Source organism: Chlorocebus sabaeus, chromosome 25, assembly GCF_047675955.1.
Source record: "Chlorocebus sabaeus isolate Y175 chromosome 25, mChlSab1.0.hap1, whole genome shotgun sequence".
NCBI classification, from domain to species: domain Eukaryota; kingdom Metazoa; phylum Chordata; class Mammalia; order Primates; family Cercopithecidae; genus Chlorocebus; species Chlorocebus sabaeus.
This window is the reverse complement of record NC_132928.1, coordinates 66686802-66700075: the sequence shown is the minus strand read 5'-3', so window position 1 is coordinate 66700075 and position 13274 is coordinate 66686802. Positions and strand designations below refer to the sequence as shown.

The 13274-nt window shown below is 44.5% G+C and overlaps 1 non-coding gene across 1 annotated transcript; it reads left to right on the top strand.

Annotated features, from left to right (window-relative positions):
• The first annotated feature begins 12060 nt into the window (after positions 1–12060).
• On the top strand, positions 12061–12179 carry LOC140710343 (5S ribosomal RNA). The gene has a single exon (XR_012091340.1). It is a non-coding gene; the product is annotated as a 5S ribosomal RNA (ribosomal RNA).
• Positions 12180–13274: the final 1095 nt, after the last annotated feature.

Genomic DNA, 13274 nt, shown 5'->3' with positions numbered 1-13274 from the left:
AAAATGGCAATAAATTCATATAAAGTCACTAAGACTACACCTGATGCAAATATGGACCTGATGAACACTTAGTGTCCACTGGTTAGAAATCACAGTGTAGGCCGAGATGGGCAGATCACGAGGTCAGGAGATCAAGACCATCCTGGCTAACACGGTGAAACCCCGTCTCTACTAAAAAATACAAAAATCTAGCCGGGCGAGGTGGCGGGCGCCTGTAGTCCCAGCTACTCGGGAGGCTGAGGCAGGAGAATGGCGTAAACCTGGGAGGTGGAGCTTGCAGTGAGCTGTCCGGCCATTGCACTCCAGCCTGGGCGACAGAGCGAGACTCTGCCTCAAAAAAAAAAAAAAAGAAATCACAGTGTTAAAGTTGAAAATATTTCCATCAATACTTTTCACTTACTTCTCTTTTTTTTTTTTTTTTTTTTTTTTTTTGAGACGGAGTCTTGCTCTGTCACCCAGACTGGAGTGCAGTGGCCCTCAGCTCACTGCAACCTCCGCCTCCTGGGTTCAAGTGATTCTCCTGCCTCAGCCTCCCGAGTAACTAGGATTTCAGGCACCCACCACCATGCCTGGCTAATTTTTGTACTTTTAGTAGAGACGGGGTTTCACTACATTGGCCAGGCTGATCTCAAACTCCTGACCTAAAGTAATCCACTTGCCTCGGCCTCCCAAAGTGCTTGGATTACAGGCTTGACCCACCACCCCCAGGCAATTGTCATATTTTTAAGTTCACATTTTCCATATTTAAAAATAATAAAAATTACCACTTTATTTCTTTAAAAATAGACTGTAAGACATCTGTGTTAGTCTATTTTCACGTTGATATAAAGAATTACTTGAAACTAGGCATGGTGCCTCAAACCTGTAATCCTAGAACTTTGGGAGGTCAAGGGGGTTGGATCACCTGAGGTCAGGAGTTTGAGACCAACCTTGCCAATATGGCAAAAACCCGTCTCTACTAAAAATTCAAAAATTAGCTGGGCATGGTGATGCATGCCTGTAATCCCAGCTACTTGGGAGGCTGAGGAAGGAGAATCACTTGAACCCGGGAGGTGGAGGTTGCAGTGAGCCAAGATCACACCACTGTACTCCATCCTGCACAACAGGAGTGAGACTACATCTGAAAACAACAACAACAACAACAACTTGAGACTGGGTAATTTATGAAGAAAAGAGGTTTAATCAACTCACAGTTCTGTAGGCTGTACAGGAGGCATGGCTAGGGAGGCCTCAGGAAACTTACAATCATGGCAGAAGGTGAAAGGGAAGCAAGCATTTCTTCCCACGGTAGAGCAAGAGGAAGAGAGTGAAGGGGGCAGTGCCACACACTTTTTAAACCACCAGAGCTTGTGAGAACTCACTCACTATCATGAGAACGGCAAGGGAGAAGTCCGCCCTCATGATCCAGTCAGCTCCCACCAGGCCTCTACTCCAACACTAAGAATCACAGCTGAGATTTGAGTGGGGACTTAGAGCCGAACAATATCAACATCTATGCTGGGAATGAGAAAGTAAGAGGATCTCATCCAAGTAAGTCATCATAGAATGTTCCAGAAGAATGTTAAACTGGTCTGTTAAGTGGCTACTCTTTTTATCCTTTTTAGGTTGGCTTTTCCTAACACTTGACCCATCCTGAAGGAGAGACCTTGGGAGGTAAGAGATGGTGTTCACTCTTCAGTTTTCTGTTTTCCATTGGGACATTCTCATCATTTGTTGGAAGGACTGATTTACATTTTGCTGAATTCCTCCAGTTGATGTTTTTGTTCTCCTTAATTATTAGTGCTCTGGGCAACTGCCCAGCTTATGGAGAGGCCCCTAACCTAGCTCTGCTGAAGAAAGGGGGTGGCGTTAATGATTACCTTGGCTAGGCCACTTTTTTGACAAGGATTTGTTCTCAGGTTTTAACTGACATTTGAGTTAAAATAAATGGATCTGTTCTCACTTCTTCAGAGAGGTCTTTCCTGACCCCCAACCCCATCTAAATCAGCCCCACAAGATTCTATTTCATCCTCTTTACTGCCCTTAACAGTACTACCATTAACTTATCTACTTACTATTCTGCATGAGATTCTCAGTAGCAGCAACTTTGTTTATCCTATTGCCAAGAGCAAGGCCAGGCCCACCGTAATGGCTTGATGTTTAACCCACTTGACTGGCTACTGTGTATGAGCCTGGAGGTTTTCAAAAGCAACTAGTTACCTGAACTTCGTGTTTATATTCTGGTAGTCATTCTTTAATCACTCTCTCAGCACCCTTATGATTTTCAGTTTGAAGTGCACCAAAGAGCAAACTGCATCCTTTAAGCATCACTATGACTTTCAGAGAATTCTGGGCAGAAATGCACTTCACAATGAAGTAGCTAAAACGCCATTAATTTTTAGGAAATTATACTCTTCTCCATACTGAATGGTCATGCCATTATTATCAGGTTCAGAAAAAGTACCCGTAAGGTAGACATGACACACCATAAGTCTAAGAATTAGGAGATTTCATCTAAGTTAAAATTTTACTCACGCAAATTAAGGTCTTTTAGTTCTATTTCAATAACATTTCATAAGTTCTTAACCAGAGACACGGCTTAATAAAAGCTCATGGATTACCTCAGTCCTTCAGTTACAGCCTGCAGAAAGAACATTCTTAGGTTTAGCTGTGCTGGCTCTCAGAAGAAAAAATTAGGAGGTGGGAGCTTTTATTTTCCAAGTTAAACATTCCATCCAAAAAAGCACAGAGGCTTTAATGCAAGAAACATGAACCACCAACACTGTGTTGCTGGCTCAGGCTCAGCATCACCCAGGCAATGCCTGAGGCCTGGAGGAAGCTGAGAAGTGATGACAAGTGGAGGGAAGAAGCTGCTTGTCCAACTGCTGTGATGAAACCACCAGTAAGAGCCACACTGCAAATGTTTCAGCAGCCCTAGGACCCTGCTAGCAGGAAGAGCCAGGGGTTGGGGGACTGGGTTCTTATGGTGTTCCTTGTAGAAGTTCAAGTCCAGTGTACTACCTAACTCCTGTTTTTTACAAGTCTAGAGAAAACATCTGTTGCCTGTCCAATCCCTGCTGTCTAGTTCCACACAAACATGGCATTGCCCTGCTTAGTGCCCTCCAGGAACACCCACTTCCTACATGGGGGGATCTTCAGACACCATCAAGTCCCATCCTGCCCCTTTTCATTCAGGCCACCATCTGTCCCTGACTTGCCTGATTCTGCAGCTGGCCCGGGTTCCTGGGGTTCCCCAACCTTCTCATGTCTGTGATAGGACAGAAAGTCAGAAGAGGAGAAAAGTGACATTACGCCAGCACAGGCAGCTAGTCTGCTGGCTCAAGGCTTCTGGGTAGGCCTGGAAGGACAACAGGAAAGTCAAAGTTAGATGAGAAATGAGCAACCTAGAGGCCTGCAGGTGGTAGCAGGGCTGGGTGAGAAGCCAGACACAGCTGTTGAGATGGTGTATGTTATCGATTCTAAGACAAAGCTCTTTTTATAATTGAGTGCTTGTGAAATCAGGATGTGTCTCACAACCAGTGGCATCTTAGCACTGTGTTATTGCTACTATGATCTGTTTCTGCCCACAGAACACTTCTGATGCCAAATGTGTGCGGAGGTTTGCCCTTACCGATCATTTCTCCAACACCAGCTAAGTGTTCTACAATTGAACTCTGGCACTATCTACCCAGAGTTAGTTTGGAACTCACAGGTTAAAGGCTCAGTCCCACAAGACCGCCCCCACTTCACATGCCAATTGCAATTTGGGGCCATCCATCCTTCTCATGAACTGGCTATAAGTTGGAGGTTTCTACAACTGTTTTTTTAGGTTGGATATTTGCTAGCAGAGCTCACAGAACTCAGCATTTTACTTACATTTACCAGTCCATTACAAAGGATACACAGGAAGAGCCACGTGCAAAGTTATATACAGCAAGGTCCAGAAGATGCTTAAGCACAGATGTTTCTGTCCCAGTGGAGCTGGGGTGTGGCATCCTCCCAGCAAGTGGATGCGTCCACTAACCTGGAAGCTGTTCAACCCCATTGCTTTGGGGTCTTATGGAGCTTCCACTACATCGGCATGATAGATTAAATCATTGGCCATTGGTGAGTAACCCTCTAATCACTCTTGCAACCAGGTCCCATCCTAAAGCTATCTTGGCAACCACCAGGAGTTATCTCATCAGCATAAACTCATATACAGTTGAAGAGGCTTACTATAAATAACAAAAGACTGTCACTCAGGATATTCCACCAGTTTTGGAAGCTCTGTGACAAGAACCTGGGCCAAAGACCAAACCTTTATTTGTTATTATATGATAATATCACGATTATGGTTTTTATTGTGTCATTTTAAAATAATACAATAAAAAAATCTTGGTGAGTCAAGTATCACTCTTGTTCTACTCCAGTGACTTTTCATAAGTTCTTAACCAGAGATATGGCTGTATTTATCACTTTAAAAATAGTATTGATCAAAGGTAACATCAAATGTAGTCATTGAAAACATGGGTCAATTTCCCAGAATCAAGTCCAACATGGAGGGATAAATGCAGGTACAGGCCAGAGAGAGGCCTGGAGTCAGAAACTAAGAGAACAAGGAGAGAGAGGGGCTCCCACAGGCCAAACAACTGTGAAGTTCCCAGCGTCCTACATCCCCGACTGCTTGTGGCATGGATGCAAGTGTGTTTAAGATTCAGTGCCTCTGCACCTTTTCCCCTGCAGCATCTGCCTCCTCCTGTCTATTTGCCTTTCAAAACTCTGTCAACATGTTAGTTCCTTGAGCTCTTCCTGGACTCCATCAGGCAGTTACTGATCCCTTCCTTTGGGCTTCCACAGTTCTTTAAACATCTGTCACATGTTTTGTGATTATTGATTTATTGTTATGTCTACTGTTATTTAACCACTTGCTCCAAGGATGGGGTCAGTCTCTGAATCCCAGCATCTGGAGCAGTGTCCAGAATAGAAGAAGCACTTCCATGTTGGTTAAATGAACCTATTTAGAAAGTGTTAAAATGTATCTCTCAGGTGACCTGACAGCAAGCTCATATCAGTTTATTTCACCCTGACTACAAGGAAACTATTTCCAGCAAAGCCAGCTCAGATTTCCTTCAGTTAGATAGCTTTTGATAGTTAAAAAATAATGATAATAACAGACAAGTGAGGCTAAATTGCCTTGCTAGATGAGGCACCAGAAAGGAACGTTCTGAGCTAAAAGTCACTATGCAAATCTCAGACCCAGGGTCAGCCACCTGAGTTACATTCCACAAAACCAGGTGGGGAAATCTCTGGGAGGGCATTTCTAGTCTCATTACATTCCATGAGGGAATTGCTATAACGTTTTACTGGAAATGCTAGATATTTATCCAAAAGCACAATAAATTTTGCTCCAGCCTACTTTTTCTCTGATTTTAGTCCTACTTAGTACCCAAGTAGCCTGAGTCTTGTGGAATGGGGACTTCCAAGTCTTCAGTCACAGGGGTGCACATTCCCTGCTGGCTTTCAAACAGGGGTTGCCACACCATCCTGAGCAAGCATACTCCTACACTGGAGGCTGGGAAGGATAAGAAGGGAAGGATATGGAGGGGTTTGTTAAAGGATACAGAAAAACAGATAGGTAAGAGGAATTACTTCTAGAGTTCTATACCACTGTAGGATGACTATAGTTAACAATAATATACTACATAGTTTCAAACAGTGAGAAGGAGAATATTGAATGTTCCCAATACAAAGAAATGATAAACGTTTGAAATGATGAATACACTAATTACCATGATCTCATCACCAGATATTATTTGTATCAAAACATCACTAGGTACCTCATGACTATGTACAACAACTGTTTGTCAATTAGGAAAAAATAAAATAAAATTTTAACAAAGAATGCTCTTAGGCCAGACACGGTGGCTCACACCTATAATCCTAGCACTTGGAAAGGCCAATGTGGATGGATCACTTGAAGTCAGGAGTTCAAGACCAGACTGGCCAACATGGTGAAACACTGTTTCTACTAAAAATACAAAAAAATTAGCCAGGCATGGTGGCTCATGCCTGTAATCCTAGCTACTTGGGAAGCTGAGGTGGGAGGATCACTTGAACCCGGGAGGCAGAGCTTGCAGTGAGCTGAGATCGCACCACCACACTCCAGCCTTGGTGAGAGTAAGATTCTGTCAAAAAAAAAAAAGAGAATGCTTCTAAATGTTGGGGTGAAGAAGGCTTTTGTCCATCCTGTGCTAATTATGACCTTTTTATCCTGTTTTTTTTTTATCCTTTGACATCTTGGGGCCTTGCCAACCCTGGAAAGACTGCTTACTCCCAGGGTAGAAGGTATTACTATTTGAACCACTAGTCTAAGTCAAAATGATCCTCACCAACGTTGGTAGGCATTATTCTTCCAATTCCTTGAAGGTCTCAATAGAACAAAAAGACAGGGGAAGGGCAAATTTGCTCTTTCTTCTGGAGCTAGGACATCCAGCTTCAGATCTATGACATCAGAACTGCAGGTTCTCAATCCTGGGACTCTGGGACTTATATTAGTGTTCCCCATCCCATTCTACTCAAAGATATATTGCTATTCCCCACTCCACTCTACCCAAGATACCTGACTTGAGTCACTCAGAAGACTAGGTAAGGGTTTATTGAGGGAGCTAGCAACCCACCCCTGACATGTGTGACTCAGCCAGAACCAGAGCATAGGAGCCTCATTGCCTTCACAATAGTGCTGCCATATAGAGCAGCTAGAGCCTCTCCTGTGGACTCAAGCCTAACAGTGGGTGTTCCCTTGGGACGGTAGGATCATCTCCACCTCTTTATCTTCGTTTCTTTATCGGTACAGTGGAGATGGTAATAATAGTACCGAAATCTTGGGGTTATCATAAAGATTAAAGTAATTAAAACATGTGAAGTGCTTAGACCATGTCTGGTGCATAGCAGGCACTTTATAATCATTTACTTCAATAAAAACACAGGTACCGGAGCCAAAGGCTTGACCTTAATTGATACGTGAACCAGGTAAAAGTCACTTAGCCATTCTGAATTTCAGTTTTCTTATTTGTAAAATGAAAATAAAATAGTACCTATCTTGAAGGTTTTTCACGAAGATTAAATAAGCTAATAGGAAGAAATCACCATAACAGCCTGGCACCACAAATGTTAGTTAATCAATCTTGGCAAGCTGGGCACTGTGGCTCACACCTGTAATCTCAGCCCTTTGGGAGGCTGAGGCGGGTGGATTACCCGAGGTCAGGAGTTCCAGACCAGCATGGCCAACATGGTGAAACCCCATCTCTACCAAAATACAAAAAAAATTAACTGGGTGTGGTGACAGGTGCCCGTAAACCCAGCTATTCGGGAGGCTGAAGCAGGAGAACTGCTTGAACCTGGGAGGTGGAGGTTGCAGTGAGCTGAGATTGCGGCGTTGCACTCCAGCCTGGGCAACAAGAACAAACCTCTGTCTCAAAATCAATCAATCTTGGCAACCAACACGGTTCCACCTGGCAAAGGTTTTGGCTCTGTGGGGTAATGCTGCCCTCTGCCGGACAATTAGGTTTCCTGCTTTGTTTGTTTTAATAAACTGTTGGGTTTGTTCCCAAAGTCCCATCCCACCCAGCAAAAAGGCTAACATTCTTCGAAAAGATTATTTTCTCAGAATACGTTTCTGAGAAAATGAGTGCAAATATGATTTGTTGATTCGCCATCCGCAAATGGCTTTCCTCATTTGAGGAACAAATGAGCCACTTGGAAACTTACTTGGGTTGCAATTTTATTTCCAATTTTATCTTTATGAAGAAATCCAGGCCGAGTTCAGTGGCTCACACCTGTCATCCCAGCACTTTGGGAGGCCGAGGCGGGCAGATCGCTTGAGCCCAGGAGTTCGAGACCAGCCTGGGAAATACGGAGAAACCTCGTCTGTACAAAAAATACAAAAATTAGCCGAGCGTGGTGGCGTACCTCTGTAGTCCCAGCTACTCGGTAGGCTAAAGTGGGAGATCACGCAAGCCCGAGAGGTCAAGGCTGCAGTGAGCCGTGATAGTGCCATTGCTCTCCAGCCTGGGCAACAGAAGATAAGGAAGAGAAGACAAAGAGGAGGAGAGGAGAGGGGAGGAGAGAGGAGGAGAAGGGAAGAGAGGGGAGGAGAGGGGAGGTGAGGGGAGGAGAGGGGAGGTGAGGGGAGGGGAGGGGACAGGAAAATCCAGCTATGTTGGCTGGACGTAGTCACGCCTGTAATCCCAGTACTTTGAGAGGCCAAGGCAGGCGGATCACTTGAGGTCAGGAGTTCGGGACCAGCGTGGCCAACATGGTGACGCCCCATCTCTACTAAAAATACATAAATTAGCCAGGTGTGGTGTCGCGCGCGTATAATCCCAGCTACATGGGAGGCTGAGGCAGGAGAATCGCTTGATCCCGGGAGGCAGAGGTTGCAGTGAGTTGAGATCATGCCACTGCACCCCAGCCTGGGGGACAGAGTGAGATTCCGTCTAAAAAAAAAAAAAGAAGAAGAAAAAAGAAAAGAAAGAAAAGAAAAACAAATACAAATAAAAATAAAATCAGCTATGTTGAGATATTGCTGCTTAATTTTTTTAAAACTTTTCCTTTTCTTCTTAAACTCAGTAGTAACAATATGCTTAAATTTTCTGATTTTCCTTATTATTGCTTTCCTATAAGTTGAGAATACTGTGATAAGTGCCTAATCTGGTAATTTGCACACACATTGTATTCTCTTGGCACAGCTATAGTGTGATAAAATAAATAAATGAAATGTCATAACAGGGCAAAAAGTAGAGCACTTGAAACACTGCGGTGTGCTAGTCGCCTCACTGTGGTTTGTCATGTGCCCAAAGCAAGGGGAAGTAATGAGAACACCACACAAGGTCTCTGTCCAGACTCTTCAACTCTGATCTTTGGACCACAAAAGCATAAATGAATGAGTGCAACTGCGCTCTCATAAAACTTTATTCATAAATATTGAAATCTGAATTTCACATAATTTTCAAATACTACAAAATATCATTCTTTTTATTTTTCTCAATTGTTTACAAAAGTTAAAACCATATACAAAAACAGGCTGCTGAACAATTTGGGCACAGAATCTGTAGTTGTGGACCTCTGGTCTAGAGTCATCCACCAAGAGCAGCCAGATCCCGAGGGGACAGAATGGTGATTTAAACAGAAATATCATGGGGACACTACTGCTGCATTCTTTAGACCCTTGAGGGTGTCACTCATCTCTGCCATTCCCCTTGATGCAGCATTTTGTCTTATTCTCTCTCTTGACTAGGGATACAGTTATTTACACACACACACACACATATCTACTTTAAGTTCTAGGATACGTGTGCACAATATGCAGGTTTGTTACATAGATATATATATATGCCATGTTGGTTTGCTACACCCATTAACTCGTCATTTACATTAGGTATTTATCCTAATGCTATCCCTCTCCTAGCCCCCAACCTTACAACAGGACCCAGTGTGTGATGTTCCCCATCCTGTGGCCAAGTGTTCTTATTGTTCAGTTCCCACCTATGAGTGAGAACATGCAGTGTTTGTTTTTCTGTCCTTATGATAGTTTGCTCAGAATGATGGTTTCCAGCTTCATCCATGTCCCTGCAAAGGACATGAACTTGTCTTTTTTATGGCTGCATAGTATTCCATGGTGTATATGTGCCACATTTTCTTAATCCAGTCTATCACTGATGGACATTTGGGTTGGTTCCAAGTCTTTGCTATTGTGAATAGTGCCACAATAAACATACGTGTGCATTTGTCTTTATGGTAGCATGATTTATAATTCTTTGGGTATACACCCAGTAATAAGATCACTGGGTCAAATGGTATTTCTAGTTCTAGATCCTTGAGGAATCACCACACTGTCTTCCACAATGGTTGAGCTAGTTTACACTCCCACCAACAGTGTAAAAGCATTCCCATTTCTCCACATCCTCTCCAGCATCTCTTGTTTCCTGAGGTTTTAATGATCGCCATTCTAACTGGTGTGAGATGGTATCTCATTGTGGTTTTGATTTTCATTTCTCTGATGACCAGTGATGATGAGCATTTTTTCATGTGTCTGTTGGCTGCATAAATGTCTTCTTTCGTGAAGTGTCTGTTCATATACTTTGTCCACTGTTTGATGGGGTTGTTTGGTTTTTTCCTTGTAAATTTGTTTAAGTTCTTTGTAGATTCTGGATATTAGTCCTTTCTCAGACGGGTAGATTGCAAAAATTTTCTCCCATTCTGTAGATTACCTGTTCACTCTGATGGTAGTTTCTTTTGCTGTGCAGAAGCTCTTTAGTTTAATTAGATCCCATTTGTCTGTTTTGGCTCTTGTTGCCATTGTTTTTGGTGTGTTAGTCATGAAATCCTTGCCCATCCTATGTCCTGAATGGTATTGCCTAGGTTTTCTTCTAGGGTTTTTATGGTTTTAGGTCTAACATTTAAGTCTTGAATCCACCTGGAACTCGTTTTTGTATAAGGTGTAAGAAAGGGATCCAGTTTCAGCTTTCTACATATGGCTAACCAGTTTTCCCAGCACCATTTATTAAATAGGGAATTTTTTCCCCATTTATTGTTTTCGTCAGGTTGTCAAAGAGCAGATGGTTGTAGATGTGTGGTGTTATTTCTGAGGCCTCTGTTATGTTCCATCAGTCTATATCTCTGTCTTAGTACCAGTACCATGCTGTTTTGGTTACTGTAGCCTTGTATTTTGAAGTACTGTAGTTTGAAGTCAGGTAATGTGATCCCTCCAGCTTTATTCTTTTTGCTTAGGATTGTCTTGGCAATGGGGACTCTTTTTTGGTTCCATGAACTTAAAAGTAGTTTTTTCCAATTCTGTTAAGTCATTGGTAAATTGATGGGGATAGCATTGAATCTATAAATTACCTTTTCATTGGCCTTTTTCATGGACAAGTATGGCCATTTTTAAGATATTGATTTATCATGAAATTTATCAGTATCATATTTCATGATATTGATTCTTCCTATCCATGAGAATGCAATGTTCTTCCATTTGTTTATGTCCTCCTTTATTTTGTTGAACAATGCTTTGTAGCTCTCCTTGAAGAGGTCCTTCACATCTCTTGTAAGTTGGATTCCTAGGTATTTTATTCTCTTTAAAGCAATTGTGAATGGGACTTCACTCACAACTTGGCTCTCTGTATGTCTGTTATTGGAGTATAAGAATCCTTGTGATTTTTTGCACATTGATTTTTTATCCTGAGGCTTTGCTGAAGCTGCTTATCAGCTTCAGATTTTTTCTTTTTTTTTTTTTTTTTTTTTGAGACAGAGTTTTGCTCTTGTTACCCAGGCTGGAGTGCAGTGACACGATATCAGCTTACCGCAAACCCCGCCTCCAGGGTTCCACCTCCTGGGGCGCGCGTGTGAGTGTGTCTGTGTGTGTGTGTGTGCGCGCGCGCGAGCGCGCGTGCGTGTGTGTGTCTGTGTGTGAGCGCCCGCGCGTGTGGGTTCCCGCGAGCGAGCGAACGGGTGTGTCTGTGTGTGGGGCTGTGGATTTGATCCTGGTGGTGGTGGGGTGTTTCTGGGTTTCTCTCAGCCCCTCTCGCCGGGGATCAGGCTGCCGGCTCTAGTGCCAGCCCGGGGCAAAGCAGGGCCATCCCTCAACACCCCAGCCCCCACGCCCTCTTGCCCACCGGCCGGGTCTTGGTCGGGACAAGCGACCGTGGTGGGGGCGTTGTGAGAACAAGGCCAGGCGCCGCTGGGCCGGCTGTTCGCCCTTGGCCAGGCCTGACGGCTCTGGGTGGGTGGGCCAAGAGGGGGCCTCGCAGGAGCTCCCCAGCGGCCAGGGATCCAAAAGGATACCTCCGCGACAGGGCTGAGGACCCGACGGGGTCCCAGGATCGTGGGCCCTGGGCCCTGACGCCTCGGAGCACTCCCTGTTCCGAGCGGGCCCGACGTGGTGGAAGCTCGGAAGCTCCGGAGCTCGGGAGCCGGGGGAAGGCCCCGGGCGAGCGGCTCGGGAGTCCCGATCCGAGCCCGGCGACCCCGGGCTGGCAGTGCGGGCTGGAAGCCGGCGGGCATGGCTGGGCCGGGCTCTTGGGGCAGCCAGGCGCCTGTGCCGGCGTCTACGGCCATACCACCCTGAACGCGCCCGATCTCGTCTGATCTCGGAAGCTAAGCAGGGTCGGGCCTGGTTAGTACTTGGATGGGAGACCGCCTGGGAATACCGGGTGCTGTAGGCTTTTTGGCTTGCTTTCTTCTCTTTCTTTCTCTTCTACCTTCCTTTCTTCCCTTCTCTCACTCTCCTTTCTTTCTTTCCTTCTTTCTTTCTCTCTTTCTTTCGTTTCTTTCTTTCTTTCCTTCTTTCTTTCTATCTCTCCCTCTTTCTATCTCGCTCTTTCTCTCTCTTTCTGTCTTTCTTTCTTTCCTTCTTACTTTCATTCTTTTCTTTTTCTTCCCTTGCTATCTTTCCTTTCTTTCTGTATCTCTCTCTCTTTCTTTCCTGCGTTCTTCTGTCTTTCCTTCTTTCTTTCTTTCTTTCTTCCTCTCTATCTTTCTTTCTTTCCTTCCTACTTTTTTTCCTTCTTTCTTTATCTCTCCCTCTTTCTTGCTTGCTCTTTCTCTCTCTTTCTTTCCTTCTTTCTTTCAGTCTTTTCTTTTTCTTCCCTTGCTATCTTCCTTTTCTTTCTTTCTCTTTCTTTCTTCTTTCCTTCCTTCTTTCTTTCTTTCTCCTATCCCTCTCTCTCTTTCTCTTTCTTTATTTCATTCTTTCCTTTTTTCTTGCTTTTCTTTCTCACTTTCTTTTTTCCTTTCTCTTTCTTTCTTGTCTCTTTGCTCCTTTCTTTTCTTTCTTTCTTTCTTTTCTTCCTTTTTTCTTTCTTTCTTTCCCTCCCTCCCTCCCTCCCTCCCTCCCTCCCTTCCTTCCTTCCTTCCTTCCTTCCTTCCTTCCTTCCTTCCTTCCTTCCTTCCTTCCTTCCTTCCTTCCTTCCTTCCTTCCTTCCTTCCTTCCTTCCTTCTCTCTTTCCTTTTACTTCCAGACGGAGTCTCGCTGTCACCCAACCTGGAGTTCACTGGCAAGATCTCGGCTCACTGCAAGCTCCGCCTCCCGGGTTCACGCCATTCTCCTGCCTCAGCCTCCCAAGTAGCTGGGACTACAGGCGCCCGCCACCACGCCCGGCTCATGTTTTGTAGTTTTAGTAGAGACGGGGTTTCGCCGTGTTAGCCAGGCTGGTCTGGATCTCCCGACCTCGTGATCCACCCACCTCGGCCTCCCAAAGTGCTGGGATTACAGGCGTGATCCACCGCGCCCGGCCTGCTGTAGGCTTTTGTGGCTTCGC